General features: G+C 37.9%; 2 long non-coding RNA genes across 5 annotated transcripts in view; one reads left to right on the forward strand and one right to left on the reverse strand.

Annotated features, from left to right (window-relative positions):
- Nucleotides 1–16287, forward strand: part of LOC125322914 — a 78232-nt gene that overhangs the window by 40305 nt on the left and 21640 nt on the right. The window lies entirely within an intron of this gene.
- LOC125322915 lies at nt 6243–9300 on the reverse strand. Of its 2 annotated transcripts, none has more exons than XR_007202274.1 (3): nt 9174–9300; nt 7406–7546; nt 6243–6448 (listed from the first exon to the last, which is right to left on the reverse strand). It is a non-coding gene; the product is annotated as an uncharacterized LOC125322915 (long non-coding RNA). The 2 variants fall into 2 exon arrangements; XR_007202273.1 differs by having other exon boundaries at nt 7387–7546.

Below are 16287 nucleotides of genomic sequence, written 5' to 3' on the forward strand. Positions count from 1 at the left end.
AGAAATCAGCATAATACTCTTGAAAATTATGTTAGTTAGAGCTTCTGGGAACTTTATTTTGATCAGATTAGTTCATCTAACCCATGTTACATGCTTTCCACTTTATGTCACGGTTTCCTGCTTTCTCTCCTCCTAAGGGAAAAAATTTTTGTTTCCTTTAAAATACAAGATTATCAATATTTGCATTGCCTGCATAAGTTGTGCCTTTCCTGACACCCCACTTCAAGAATCAGGAAAAGAAATGTGCTATTTTACATAAAATGTAGTTCACTACAAGACAATGAAAGAGAGTCTCTAACACGGTAATTTCTTTATGGGGTTCTGAGCAATTTCCATTTGAATCTACTTAATCTTACATAGTTTATACATCTTTTTAAAATCACTGTTAGCAATGTTTGGATACAAATGTAAGTACAGGACAGATTGCATTTCAAAATGTCTGGAATCTAGCTATGAATACTTTTCTAAATTATGTCTCAGCTGTCCAGCTTCCAAGTGTACTAGCACCAGAGCACTTAACTTAGAGCATCTGTGTTTACTAAACTTGTAATTTCTGGACATTTATTTGAAGAATCCCTGTGTCATTAATGTTGTTTCTATACTGATCACTTTTAAAGACTGGAACTTTGATCACTTTATTGCTTGTTTAGATGACACTATTAAAAACATCAAGTGGCTGTTACATAGAGTAGAGGAGACACTGTGTCTATCTTCATTTTCTTATTTCTCCACTTGTAACAAATGAAGGTCTATCCACTCTTGATCAGCTTGCATAAATTGAAAAAATAATGTAATTTCAGCAATAACTTCTTTTATCCAGAGGTTGTTGGGGTTTTTCTTCTGTGTTTGTGTTTTGGGTTTTTTTGCTTTTGTCTCTGTAACTACCTCAGCTGAAAAACAATGGCATAATAATGTGCATGCACTTTCTAAACTATTAAAAGGTATGTCAACCCTTTGACCTCATTCTTTCTATGGATCCAGTGCAGCTATTTACTCACATGGTATTTCCTTGCCTCAGACTGATGATGATTCAGACTTCCACATAAGCAAAGGCCAGAAATGAGAATGTTCCAGTGGCATTTCATAAGTCTTCATTATCAAAGGGGAGATATGTGTATCTACTAAGCCAGTTCTGAGAACAAATGCTCAGACAAGAAGCAAGAATTTACAGAGTCTGAATGGAAACCTTCTGTGTCTACCAAATATCTTGAGATAAACTCCTGAAGTACCTTTGATAATGTCAGGGAATTAAGTGGGAAACTGACTACTGACTTCAGCGCAAACATGGGTTTGCTTGTGTGTTAATAAGCTGAGCCAGTGTGCAATCTGATACATGTCAGGAGATCAAGGTCCTCCACAAAAGGACTTTTGAACCATTTCCTCTGTCTTCAAGAGCTCTTTCAGACAACCTGGCTGGGTGAAGAGGGGAGAAAATGCGGGCTCTCTTCATTTCCCACATTTTTCTCATAGTAGACTAAAATAAAGGATCTTCTTTTTGAGGCCCTTAGTTATTAAAAGCCTTTGTACCCTGCTCACTGTTCTCTCATGACTCTCCTTCCTTTGCCCCAAAATTTCTTTTCCACTTTAAAGTCACTTGGGCAATTGGAATCTGAACATGGCCCAAAGCTGTTACTTTCCCAGTGGGTCATGAAGTCCTGTTAGCAGTTATTGGGTGTTTTGTTTTAAACAGAATATATGCAAGCATTGTAATATTTTCTGTCTTTGAAACACAAGAGAACTTTTTTTTTTTTGTGAGATCTTTATCATAAATTGGTTTCTTGGACAGGAATACTCACTTGGCATTAAGCAACAGTAAAGGGCTTTGCTTTCACTCAGGCTGCTTTAGAATGTTTTAAAGGCTACAGGAAATATTCTTTCTATGATTTACACTCTATCTTAATTGTGCTGCAGTATTTCCAAAACAATATTGAAGGATGTTCTTTTGTGGGTAGCTAGGAACAAAAATATCTTGTTTAACTTTTGGGCTATGTATACTTTCTTGGCAAAGATTAATTTGAGAGATGGAGAAAAGATAGGTTTTTTGCTCCAAGGAAGGGTTTTATTCTAGCAGATTGAATTTTGTTACTAGTACAAGCTTTTTATAGTTTGGGTTCAATTATAAGAAACAAAACTGGGAGAACTGACATTTGTTTGGCTATTTCCCAGACTGTTGGTTTGACAGTATTTTTTGAGCCTCAGTCACGCAAGGCATCCTAGTGTTTGTCCTGTATTTTTATATTTGGAAAGGAAGCCAATCTTGGGGTATAATAAAACTCAGTATGGAAAAGGTGAGTAAGGAAGAAGGAAGACTTTTGTCGACCCTAGCTTTTCCTGACTTGTGTGCTGGGTTTTTTTCTCTTTTTGTCTACTACTACAACCCTGGGTACGGTCATAGAAACAAGACTCTTTCTAGAAGCCTGATGAAAAGATACAAATAATCTAAACCAGGGCCTCCATCAGACCCATTCTCAACTTATGTGCACAACCCAGGCAGGGAGGAGCAGCGGTGTGCCAGGGGAAGGGAGATTTTTATACAATATTGTATTAGGAGACTTGGGGACATTTGAAGTTAACTGGCATTTGCATGCTTCAGGAAGCTGGGAATTCTTCGCTGAGTAAAAGTGTTTTATGACAATTCATTCTATTATTAGAGTAGCTTTGAAGCAGGTTTTTGTCACAAAATCATGGCAACTGTGGGATGTGGTTCTATTTGCTTTGGTTTTGGTTTGCTTTTTTTTAAGAATGGGGTAATAACTAGATTTGTCCAAATGGATATTTTCTTTCCTCTTTATTGCAAACCCCAAATGTGGTAGTTGAGCTTGATTTAATTGATGTTAGAATTCATATAATAGGAGTCATGCAGTATCTCCTCTGCTTATGTTTTGTTTAACTTTCCTACTGCCATTTAAAATACAGGATTATTATTAAAAAAATTCTGAGATCTTTTGGAGGTTTATGTGTTGAGCTGAAGTGCAAGTTTACTTAAAAGTAAAGATAACAAATAACATACTGCAAATGCTCACAAATTTACGCTGTGATTTTAATGGATAATTTTTGCATTAAAATTCCATTCCTTCCTCATATTTGTGCATCAGTTACACTCAGCAAATTAATCTGAGGTGGAATTCCTATTATAATGACCTCTCTGACCCCTGGTGATTGTCAGTGCATGCTGCCCAGATGTGCACAGCTAACTTCCACCTACTGACAGCCACGCTTGCCTCCACATGTACATGAATGCTTCTTGTTGCCATCAGAATTACTTTTATTCCAAAAGAAGTTGCTTCATTTGCCACTACCATACTTCCCACCCCCCAAAATGTGAAAATAAGATACTTCTCTCACCACTTTCGTATTAAGAAGCCCTCATTCACACATATCTCTAGCATTGGAAAGGACATTTTGACAGATCTGTAGGTCCTCTATACACCGCTTTCGAAATATGCTCCACCTCGGTGTTTGCAGAGCACTTTCTACAAAAGCTGATACTGATTTACCTGTGAATGCAGCTGGGACCACAGCAGCAAGCTTGGTACTTGCTTTCAATTCTCTTACCATGTACTTGCTTGCAAAGTGGATGCTTTCCTTCCACAAAAGCTGTAGACGTTTTAAGCACATCTACAGTGAACTTCTGTCAGTCTCTGAAATGCTCATGCTGATGGGCTGTGTCCATCACATGTGCACTGGCAAAATACAAGAAAATATGGAATATATAATAAAAGAGTACTTATTTCTAAACCTATTGAACACGTAACATGCAACAGTTCTGACTTACAATGAACCTTATGAAGGACAATTGCTGGGAAGTTTGTGTGCCTGTAGGATTCACTTTCCTCCCTCTTGTCTCCTTTTGGCTCTGATCAGAAGAACAGTCCATATTTAAAACACAGTTTGGTAGTTACAGTTGAAATGCAGACTCGTGCTGACAAACACACTTAAAAAGGTGTCAAATTGTGTTTACACTTATTTAACTGCAAATTTCTTTCTATAGAAGAATTTACATGTTTTCAGTCAAAGTCTGGTTTTCTAGCCTAGACAAGTTGGAAACATTGTTCTCTCCAAAACAAACTTATTTTTTTCTATATTTGACCTACCTTTAAGAATTTCCAAATAAGCAGCTATTTGTCCAGTTTCTGGTTTCAATCAAGCCCGAGACCAACACTTTTATATTTCATAATGCTGTAACTGAAGATCCTAAATTTTCTTAGTCTGTATTAAGTTGAACACAGCATACTAATCTTAAATTGAAGGAATACAAACCAGAACTGAAGTACCCAGAAATCACTGATACCCATGTAAATCAAAATTGGCAAGGTCTGCAGCTTTTGGGTTTGCTCCAAAACTTTTAATATTGCAAAACAAACTTCTTAGCTAGGAATCTTAAAGATGCTCAAAGAATTAAACATTTAGAGAAAGGAAAGGCTGTACAAATATTTACTTATGATTATTATTGTGGTACTTTCAGATCCAGGCCTTCAAACACTTAATAGATGTACTTAACTTTAGTGGGAGTACCTCCACTGAGTCAGTAGAAAAATTCAGCAGCCTAAAGTCAGACATAGATGCGTTTGCAGGGCTGGAACTTTATATTTTATATGACTGGTATTAAATTCACCTTCCAACTGTAGCTTTAAAGCTCATTTCATAATGGGACTCCTGGGGAAACAAGCTTAGAAATAATTTATGGTCCTGGAAAAATATTTTGAGTTCATAAATAATGTGATAGAGGATATTTTCAAACTTTTGAATAACTTTTCCAATAAGGTAGGTTTAAAGACTTGTTTAAAAGAAACATGAAGCTTGATTTAAACATTGGAATATATTGCCACAGGGAAGGGAGTACACATTTACATTTTTATGAATTAGGTTTTGCTGAATTATCTTATTTACTGCCATCCTATCTGCATTTGCAAGGGGCTTGTTTTGTAATTCACAAGAAGACAAAGTACAATTCATGCCTAAGGTGATCTCCTGTGGAAACGTGTGATATATTTCTTGAATCTGAAATTTGGGTGTGCTTGCATGATATACAAGTAGAGAATTCAGTACACTTGTGTCCAAATTATCCTTGCTTTTTGCCCTTTACATTGTTAGCAACACGGATACAAAATCTGTCGAACTCCATCAGGTCACAGTACCACCTGCCCTGGTAGCAACAGTGTGATGAGAGCAGCCCTGTATAGGACCCAGCTTCTCTACTGAAACACAGCACTGCTCATAAAGCTATAGTGGTTGAGGAAGGGAGAGGGGGCCATAATCCCCTCACTGAGATGTATGCAAAAGCAGGATCTGATCTGGAGCTTGAAATGCAGTGCTAAAAGCTCAAGGAAGTGCCTGAGAATGAGAAAAAATGCAGGAAAGTGACAGCAAAGCCCTCTTTAATAAAACAGAGAATTATAGGCCAGCTGAGAGGGAGAGCAAAGCAGTGGGCTGTAGAAGTATTTGGGAAGACAGGATGCAGTGCTAACACTAAATTATCCTTTTGGGTAAGGTTGGTTGCTTTTGTTTTTCTCAGATGTTTTCTAATTTCAGGTCACAATTAAATTTAAACTTTAAGGACTTTTCTATGAGGCCAAGTAGAACATCCTTGTCTAGTTCCACACAGTACTAACAAACCTGAAAACTTACACCCAGGAAATATTTTCTCCCCACTTGAGGAAGCATTTGTGGAAAAGCCATAGAATGTAAGAAGACAGAAAACTAACAGGCTTTTATAAAGACAGAAATGCAAAAAAAAAAAAAAAAAAAAAAGACCATAGGTTTCATTAAATAATCCTGGAATAAAACATAAAAAGATGATCATTCTCCACCATATCCTCTGAGACTGCCTGGTAAGGACCACTGGAATATGCATCTAATAAACAGCAGAGGTGTTTAATGTGGCCAATATCTTAATGATTAGGAGGTAAGGTTTTCTAATGCAAGAGTCAGAACAAATCAAACTGCCATCTCTGGTATAAAGAGACTAAAATTCTTGTGTTCCTCTAGGGAAGAACTCCCTGAACAATACAGAGAGGCAACCATAAAACTTTTCCTCTCAGATCTCTTTCAAAGCACAAGAAGCACTCTGAGGTCAGAAGGAATAAAGTCAAAGAGGGTTAAATGCCATACAATGCTTAGAAAACTAAAGACAGTGCTGCCTAAATTAAATCAAACACTTATCCAGCCTTTGGGGTGTCACTAAAAGGTGCAAAGATTGTCTAAAGCTACTCTGCTTGCCAAGATGCCCAAATGCTGTACAGTTCGTTTCTTATGCTGAATATATTTCTTGGCAACATATCTGAGAGACAAAGGAAGTGGACTCTGTACTGACACAGATCTACTGAACATGTTCCTACCATCCTCCAAGCCACTTCATTGAAGGGATGCAAACTTCCTCATGAATCTGCTCCAAATGAAGTAACTTGGTCAATCAAACCTCTTTTTGCTGCATTCAGGATTTTTCTTCCTAGGAGAGGATGAGTAATGTCATAAGCAGGATTTACAAAACTCATATCTAAACATTGTTTCTGTTTTAGTAAATAGGGCTTTAATATTTTTTTATCAGTAGTTTTATAACTCCCATAACAGAGTTTGTAAGATTTATAGGCTTTCTAACTAACAGATATATATACATGTCTGTATTCACAAGTACCATGTAGTACTCACTAGCTAATAAATTATTACTGGAAGATACTTCACTCTCTTGAGGTGATGTATAATTAAAGAGCCATCATTTTTATCAGCTTTGCCTATATTAATGATTTGATCCACATTTTATGTTGTCATCAGTTAACTATCATCCCAGATGTTATGCCAGTGAAATCTGTAGAGTTCCATCATTGATAAAGTCATCTCGATACTTTTTTCTGATTTAACACATTTGCTGTAGCAAAACCTCACAAACTAGGGAGCAAGGATATTTTTTGGCTATGTCCATATTAGCGATCAGTGTAATAGAACTGGATCTGCAGAATGAAACACTGCAGAGGGTCCAGCCTCAACACTGTGTGTTTCACACGCAGCACTGGTGTCCCCCATGGACTGAATGCTTATAAGCAGTTCAAATGCATTAAGTGTGCTCTTGGAGAATCTCCCAGCTAGGCTTCATCCAGAAGAATGCTGTTTTGCATACTCCATAGCTTCTCCATGATGCAAGCCAAAGTGCACAAGCTAGGGCTGTGAGGAGATCCATTCCACAAATGCACTCCTGATGGGCACCAAAGTGCCAAATCAGACAAACCTTAATGTTCAGAGATGCAAAAGACCAGGATTAACCACTCAGACCTTTGCAGCATTGGGTAAGAGGCCTGAGATAGCTCTGTGTGAGCTAATTCTACTTGGAGATCCAGTGATTCCACTTGGAGTCCCAGCAACACTGTGGTGTCCCTGAGCTCATTAACTCACCATTCTCATTAGTACTCACTCTTCAAACGGCTTGTTTCATTCTTCTCTCACCAATTTCTGTGCTGCCATGAGGTCCAGGCTGACATGCCCTTGGGCAACCACTGAATGGCTACTGCTGCTAGAATAACACTTTCATTCAATGGGCAGGTGGCAGAATCACCTGGGGGACAGGTGGGGACATCACTGAGTTCTGTGGGCCTGTGTGATCCAGTCATCAGCTGAACCCAGGTCTGACTCCAGCTCTTATCTTTAAACACAAACCCATCTTTCTCTTTAATACAAGCAGTGTACTTGTGACTGGTCACAGTAGTGGTGAATATACTTACTGCCATCCTGTCATTCAACTTCTACTTTCCAGTGACCAGAACATTTCCAAGAGATGAAGTTATGGGCAATAATTAGCAAATAAATCAGTAGCTGCTTAACAAATATTCCTGTCTGTACTAAAGCTTGAGATGCCAGAATACTTAGGTATTAGTTTCCTTTGCTTTTATTTGCTTCAGAATGTTTGAAAGGTTATTATGTTGAACACTACAGAAAAGCGGAGCTTACAGGGAGAGGCAATACTTTACATTAGGTCACCTGACTATTTTACATTAGAACAAACATAAAAATAAGGATGACCTTTGGGATCAGACTCTTTTCTCCAGGTCACTACAAGCATTGTTTTGATCCCTACACTTTGTTTCCCATGGCATTACAGCAGTTTTACAGAAGCACAAGAAAATTGCTACAGATTTAACAGGTGAAACTCTTACTTCATGTAAGTCACCATAGACATTACTTAGTGGCCTTATTTTCAGTGAAAGACAAGTATTGATGATTCTGCTAAGATTTTCATTATCTATGACTGTGCAGAGCACTGATTCAGGTGCTCAATTCCACCAAAGAACCCAGAAACAAAAAATCCAACAAAACCTATCATCTCAGGGCTATGATAATATAAAGGGTTAATACAAACCTTGTGACTGACAGACCAATGCATGAATTAGAGTAAATGTAGATACAGTAATCCTTGGCAGAACAGATTAGTTTCAGGTGATCTTACCTTAAAAAAGACATGACTAGTACGGAAACAAGAGTTCAGATCAAGACATGATTTTTTTTAACATGCACAGTGATGTCTGCATGTATGTGGCTTTTTGAAGAAGCAACAGAGAAGTAAGAGAAAATTAGGAAGAGGAAGAGGAAGGAGGAAGAAGGCAAAGGTGGAGATTAAGGAGTAGTATCTGATATGCCAATGAGATCAGATACAAAGCCATCATGTTTCCTGATTAAGGACTTAAAAATCCCCATTGTATAGAAAAATGCTACAATATGATTCTAATTTGTTAGGAGATACAAATAACAGCGTAGACAGATCAACAGTAACACAACTAAATCATGGGTGGAAAACCATGCGTAAAAAGAACATGTCTTACAAGCTAACATACTGAGAGAAAATAATCTAAAACATATGGAATGCAACAGGAGGAAATAATACTAGAAAAGGAAAATTACTATTTGTAGGGAAACAGTAATGCTGAAAGAAGTTCTGTAATAAAGAGGAGAGAGATTCCCCATGTCACCAGAAAACTGATACAATTACTTACACAAGAATAGAGAGTGTAAAGGGAGAATAGTGTGACAGAAAAGTGAGAAGAGTCTGATGAAGACTTACTACTTTCAAAACCTTCACAAGGTATCTTAATGGGGAAGATCTGATGATCAGTCTATCGAAGAAAGAAAGGATATAAGCAGCCTAACAAGATGAAAAACTAGAAAACTCTAGGGCTAGACTGTCTTACCTTATTCATATAAGTAGCCTTTTGAAATCAACAAGGCAAATACTATGAGAAAGCCAGATGCAGCTAGACCTTCAAGAAGTATTTGCATGTGAAATTTAGATTTCTTCAGGTGATGTGCTTCACTGAGTCACTGAGCTGGGACTCAGAAACACTACCGATATTATTTCTGGCGCCCTGGCTACAACATCTTGAACATGCTCACTTCTCTGCATACTTCCATTGCTTTTCTTTCTTATTTATTTAGTTTAAAAACCCTTTGAGGCAGAAACTTATTCTTGCTGTGCAAACACACTTAGCCAGGGACACATTTTTGAAGGGCATTTCTAGGTACAGCTATCACACATCAATGCACTTTCAATATAACCTTTTAAACATATTCACAGTGCAGGTTACTTGTCTTAACATCATCAGTCAGGTCTAAACTCCACTCCTGTTGCTTCAGCTTTTTCTGGTTTCAGTCTTATTTTGAGAAGGGTTATGTTCATCTGAGAGGGAGATCTTTGGATTAGCTGGATTTGAGTAAAACATTGTAATTTCTCTACTTAGCCACAGCTATAGCTTTCCACTATAATATTGTGTAGTATTCTCTTACCAGTTCACTATCACACGTGAAATAGTATGTTAGTACAAGAGCACTAGAGATAATTAGGCAGAAAGCAAACTTTCCCAGGAAGTTTATGAAGTTCAGGATTTCATTATGAATGTCCATGGAATATTCTGCTGATGCGATTCAATTAATTTTTTTGACCAGAATTACCATGTGGCCTTGGACAGCTGTGGTTAGCACTAAGCAGCATAAAATACTGAATCCTGAAGCAAAAGATTGCTTTGTCAGCCGAATTCAAAGCATGAATTCCCAAAGAGCCTCAACAACGTATGAGATGAGGGAAGATAAATCTTTCTGAACAGCAAATTGACAAATGTGTACACTAGCATGCAGAGTCCAAGCATTTTGGAAGGAAATATTGTCTATAAAAGTCTATGAATTTTTCTTAAAACACCATTCCTTGGATAAAATCTTTTTGCACCTCTTCTATCAAACAAGGTCATGAAACGTAATGCAATTGACCTTTACCATGTAACACACCACTGACAGCCACCTAAGCAAATGGTGGGTATTTGAAGATCATTTTATAAAATGCCTTATGCATTATATGGGCAATGACACAAAATTTAAAAACTCAAGATATTTTAATTGCATTTTCAGTTTCAGAGGGTCTCTCTGGTAGATACTTAAGCATCAAGTGTAGTGGGCCACTTACTCTCCTAACTTGGAGTCATGATGGGGCTCACACCCTATCAGAAAACTCATTTGGTTTTAGATCCATTTTCTTCTCCTCTACTTTTGAGTGACCCCTACTGCTCATACTACTTTATTCTTGCTGCATGAATTTTCCTCTGACCCAGCTCTCTCCATCTAAGCCAAAATATGAACTTGTCTCCACACCTTGCCTTCTAGTGTTTCTCATTTCCACTTACACAAAACATTTCCTAAACTGAACTGCTGGGAAGAGATTTTTCATGCCATGTAAGAAGGCTGGAAGAGCATTAAAGGGCCCTGAAGCATTGTGTCTGGTGGAGGATCTACTCCAGTGCTTAATCATTTTACAGCTGGGAAGTCTTCCCTTATGTTTGACCTGAATTCCCTGCACTGCAGTTTGAGCACACTTTATTTTTTCTTGACCTCCAATACACAAGAAGAACAATTTGTTTCTAACCTTTCCACAGCAGTTTCTATGTATTTAAAGACTGTTCTCACATCTCTCCTCAGTTCTCCCTTCCCTAGACTAAACAAACCTCATCCTTTAAGTCTCAGAAGTCAGATTTTCTGGGCTTTTGATCATCTTTGCTGCTTTCTTCTGGTTCAAAGATTTCCTAAAAAGGGTTGCCCAAGGCTGAGCATAAGGCTCCAGGTGAGGTCTTGCCAGAGCTAACTGAGAGAGTTACAATGCATACTTTTAAGGTGTCTTACTCATTTTTGTGCATTGGTCATTATATTCAGGTTGTGATCTACTAATCTCCTAACCATTTTGCCCAGAAAGGCTGTTTAACTATTTGTTCTGCATCTTTTAATCATGAAAATAATTATTTCAATGTTTACTGCTTTGTGCTTGAACTTATGGATACATAATTTATTTATTTAATATTTCAATAATTCAAAATAATTAAAATAAAATACTTTTTTCCCCCTAGCATCTAAGTCATAGTGGAAATGGTGGAAATACTGATTTAGGAAAAAACCTTCCTAAACATGCTTAACACAGTCATCTATTTTGAAAGAGCAATATTAATAACTATCCTTTGGGTACAGTTTTCTAATCAGTTTTTCAGTTCCCATGTTATGAGATTTACCTTACCATATATCCCCAAGTTGCTTATATCATCTAAGACCAAATTAAGATAACCAGGTACTATTTCTCTAATATCCACATGGCCAATTACCATGTTAGAGAAGGAAATTAGATTAGTACTACATCACTTGTTCTTTATAAGCTCACCCTGCTATTAACTTATTACCTTCTTGTAATTACAAATACATTGTTTAAATACCCAGTTTGATAGTTTTCTGAGAATGGAAGTTCAGTCAACCTAGCTCTCTTTTAAAGAGGAACTTTATGTTTCTTTTTCCATGAAACTGGGGAAAATTGAAGAAGGCTGCTTTTGAAGGACCCACTCAATTCCCCTTGGTACAAGCCACAGCAGGACCAATTCCAGAGCTGGTGACAGAAGGGCACAAATGGGCAAGAGTGGTTGCACTGAAGACATTTCAGGCGACACTGCTATATGTTCAAGACACATAGTAAATACATCACAGAAAATACACTTCACTCCTTGTCTGCCCACCCACAGCTGAACATGTTTGACACATGTCCCCTATCACTATTGTATAATCATAGAATCACAAAGGTTGGAAAAGACCTCTAAGATCAAGTTCAACCTTCTTCTTCATAGCATTAACCCAAATAACAGGAATTTTAAGCTATACTTTACAGAGTCTGAGCACCTTTCTTAATGGGATCCTAATGAACCGGCATAATCTGGTGCCAAACACTATGAAGCTGGACAAATGCAAGTCATTCTTCCCAGTACAGATGCTCAGTGTCTCTCAATGCCAGCTCCTCAGACGGCCTCATGCTGCATGTTTCCTCCTTTTCAACACTATATAACACAGGTGCTACTTGCTTATTATTTATTTACTTTTCTTCATCATTCTGATAACATCAGTTTCATTCTTCATGCTACACACCGGCTCCCCCCTTGCCAGCCACATGAGACTGTGTCACTGATAAACTGAAAAGAGGCAGCCATGAATCATCCCTAGCAGGTATGTTCCCACCTCTTCTAAAAGCAGTTCTGGAAGAGGCTGTGAGCATGCAACAACCTGCTCGTCTCTTGCTGACGTGGGTGACTTGTGGACACTTGCAAGCAGGCAGCAGCCAGCCTGTCTGGATATGCAAGCATTGTGTTAGCTCCCTTCAGATGCTCAGGCACACAGCAGCTTGCATGCTCCATTAGGCATGGCCCCATCATATCTGGGGCCATGTTTTCAGGTTCACCGTCTGCACAGACAGTGAATTTGGTCTTAAAGAGAGCCTCGGTGCTCTGTCCCACAGACAGCATGGGTAGGTCTGATGGTTTCCTTATGGGATTTGAATGTGCTGCTGTAAGTCATCTGGAAGCCTGTGTATGCAAGGATTCGGACCCAGTTCACATCAAATTACTGTTATGAAGGTCTGAGCAACCACAGAAACGAAAAGTCATACAGATTAATTAAAATATATACCAGATATACATTGTGACTTCAAAAAAAGTCTTTAATGATCACATTATTTTATCTTCTACCTAAATAGTTTTCTATTTGAACACTTTCCAAATAATAAAACTTTCTTTGATGTAAGAATGTGCCTGGATCTCTGACATGTTTTTAAGGGAAACATGGAGACCAGTTGTTGATTTTTGACCAGGATGCCTATGTTAAATATCTACATTCTCACCTTTAGAGATTGTGCTGCAGTTATGCCAGGCTGGAGTCAGAAGGGTAATAACATAAGACCTGATATAGACAGACAATAAGAAAAATCCTCATAACATCAAAACAGTCTCATAAATGGCAACAACAACAAAAAAAGGTTATGAGGAACATACTACTTATTTGAGTCCTTGGCCATCTTAAAAGTTTTAATTACTAATAGAACTTCATTACTTACACATCCAATAGTCTAAGTATGAAAGTTGCAAAGGGATCTTTTAGACTTGACTGTGCAATCAAAGAGAACTTGGGTAGAAATGAGGTGTAAAGATCTACCATTAACAATGGTGTGTTTTGCTATTCTCCGTATGTAACAAAAACTTTTCTGTCATGTATTTTCTAGCAAGCATGTCAGAATTCACCTTTTTCGGTGGTTTTGTGGCTACAGAGAAATGCTCATGTTGATACAAGGATAACCCAGAGAGTGTATAGTGAAGCAGACTTCAGTACTTAATTGTTCCTCATCCATTCCTTCAGAGCTCCTCTGAGAGAATGGAATGTTCTTTGCCTTGAATTACAATTTCTACTCTTCAGTCTTGCATCATATCACAGGGAATTTTCCAGTTATTTTTGAGTTTTCTTGTCTTGGTTCCAGGCTTTCCTAATCAAAGACTTCAGTAGTCTGCAGTAAGGGCATACAATGTCAAATACATGAGAAATTCATTAATATGTTTCAGCTCTTTGCTACAACTATGTTCATGTACCATATACTCTCACTGGAGTTACTCTTTCATTTTTGTGTTGACAGAAAAAAGAAATTGAGCCAGTGCATCTCTTAATTTGTAATCTTTGAACTGCTCAACTCTATGTTTGTATTGATACTGTGTCCAAATATGCAGTCAAGGATTTGACTGCTTGAAAAATAGAGTGACCTTTTTGAGTCCCCAAAAATCCAGATTACAAGATATGCTTACCTGCCTAAGGGCTGAAAGGACACATTTATTCACAAATAACTCAACCCATCTTACTATAAGATGTATTATTCCCTCATAATAGGTGGAGGAAATTAAAGGCAATGGGAAGCTTGTTTATAGGCCACTCTAAAGTGAGTCATTAAACAGGAGAAACTGACACACATAACTCTATCTCAGCCATTAATCAACACGAAATTTCACTCATAATTACAGTCTGTGAATGGACAAGGTTCCTTCAGCCATCCTCCTTCTCATGGGTTTGGGAAACAGCAAGATTGGGTTTTTTTCCAGAAACTATGCCAATATCTGTTTTACAAAAATAATTTTTCTTTTTTTTTATTCATTTAATCACTTTTGGTGCTGCTCTGAGTTCTAGAAACCTAAAGGAACAACTAGCTTAACAGAGCTTTCAAGGGTAAAACCAAAAGAGTGCACGAATCCTTCAGTGGCTTCCACAGCTCTGTTTTACGTCTGTTGCAGAAATGTCTCTCAAATGCCATGTTGATTTCCCAGTCTTCTCAGAAGACCTCCATAGCAATGCCTATCAAATTCTTGGAAGAGAGGTAATACAGACGGCAAAAAAAAAAAGAGAATAAAGGTAAAAGGCAGGGTAAAACTGGCAACAAAATGAGACCAATGAAGGAAAGGGCAGACAAAGACTGTATCTAGACAGAGATTCCTTTCAGAATCTCAACTCAAGTTTTGGGATTAAGTATGGCAAAATCATGTCCACATGTTTTATTTTCTTACCTGGCCAACAAGATAGCCACTGACAAAGGTAACAGTCCACTTCCTCAGCCTTTGGTATCTCCACAGTAAATTGTTGACCTGTATTCCTGATGCTACTTTAAGAGGGAAAGGTATTATTTATGGAGTGATACATGTAACATTTTTCAGGTAGAATTTTTTTTGCAGAAATAATTAGACACTACAGCATTGTTGCAGATTGGTATGCGAACAGAGTACTTGCAAGCACATCTGCTCACAATTCATGTTGATCCTAGGCCTGAGGACAAGATGTGGATATGTGGGAAGCACTATTTCCAAGCTGTTAATTCACTGTCTGTGATCAATGGCAGCAATTATTTGCCTGTCAGACTTCTATATGAATAAAGGATGATCAGCATACACTCCCTGTCCCCTTGATTGTCTTTCTGTGCAGTATGAGAACAATGTTCTTGAGTGTTAATACAGGTTTCCCAACCAGTCAGACCACAAGTGGGGGTTCAGAAGTCAGAAAAGACTTTAGCAGGGACACAAAATTGTTTAAGACTCAGAGGCCGAGCTGTCAGGAGCAACCAGACATTTACTGGGCAAAGAAAAAACAGTGTTGAGGAAAGAAATGCAAAAAGAGAAGAAGGGAAGAGCAGGGGAGCACCGAAGAAAACCTTAATTCATAAATTTTCATGTGAGTACAACAAATGACTGAAGGTCCAAGCTTCAGGGATATATTGTGAGCTTTCCTTAAAACAGACCTAGCACCTCTCCTTGTGCAGGTTCCCAGTGGTACAATTCCTGGTATACCACTTACCTGTGCAAAAGGCATGCTGAAGGGCTTTAAATACTTGGAAAGAAATCATCCGATATGTGCTGAATTTTATCATTATTAGAGGAAATTAGACATTGCAGATAAAACTCCTCTCTCTCTTTGACACTGTGTCCCTAGCAGTGCTCTGCAGTTCTGTCAAGCTCACTGAATGAGTAGCTCCATGGCCCATCATTTCCACTGATCTATAGCAGCTTTGTGGTTAAGGCACTCAAGAGTCATTTCTTCTCTCTTTGCTACTGACTTCTAACAAAACACAAATTTCTCAGTGGCTTAGCTCCTGATGTATAAAATGAAATGTTTTTAGCAAACACATTATGAAGATCAACCCATTTAAGATGTGTTCACACATCTTAATGTCCACATAGTGTTATACTTGGGGGAAAAAAAAATTCTGACATAAACAATGTGTTTGTGGGGCAGGAAAAGCCGATTCCTAATCTCCTGCTCCTGTCCACCTACATTCCGACACAGATGATATCTGTATCTAAAATTTCATGAGAGTGCATTAGAAAAAACCTGGACAAGGCTAACACATACCAGAGACTGAAGTAATATGCACAATTATCTTGTTGGAAAAGAAAAAATAAACACAATTATCTGAATAAAACCAGAACTTGCAAT

Source organism: Corvus hawaiiensis, chromosome 3 (genome assembly GCF_020740725.1).
Source record: "Corvus hawaiiensis isolate bCorHaw1 chromosome 3, bCorHaw1.pri.cur, whole genome shotgun sequence".
Taxonomy (NCBI): Eukaryota; Metazoa; Chordata; class Aves; order Passeriformes; family Corvidae; genus Corvus; species Corvus hawaiiensis.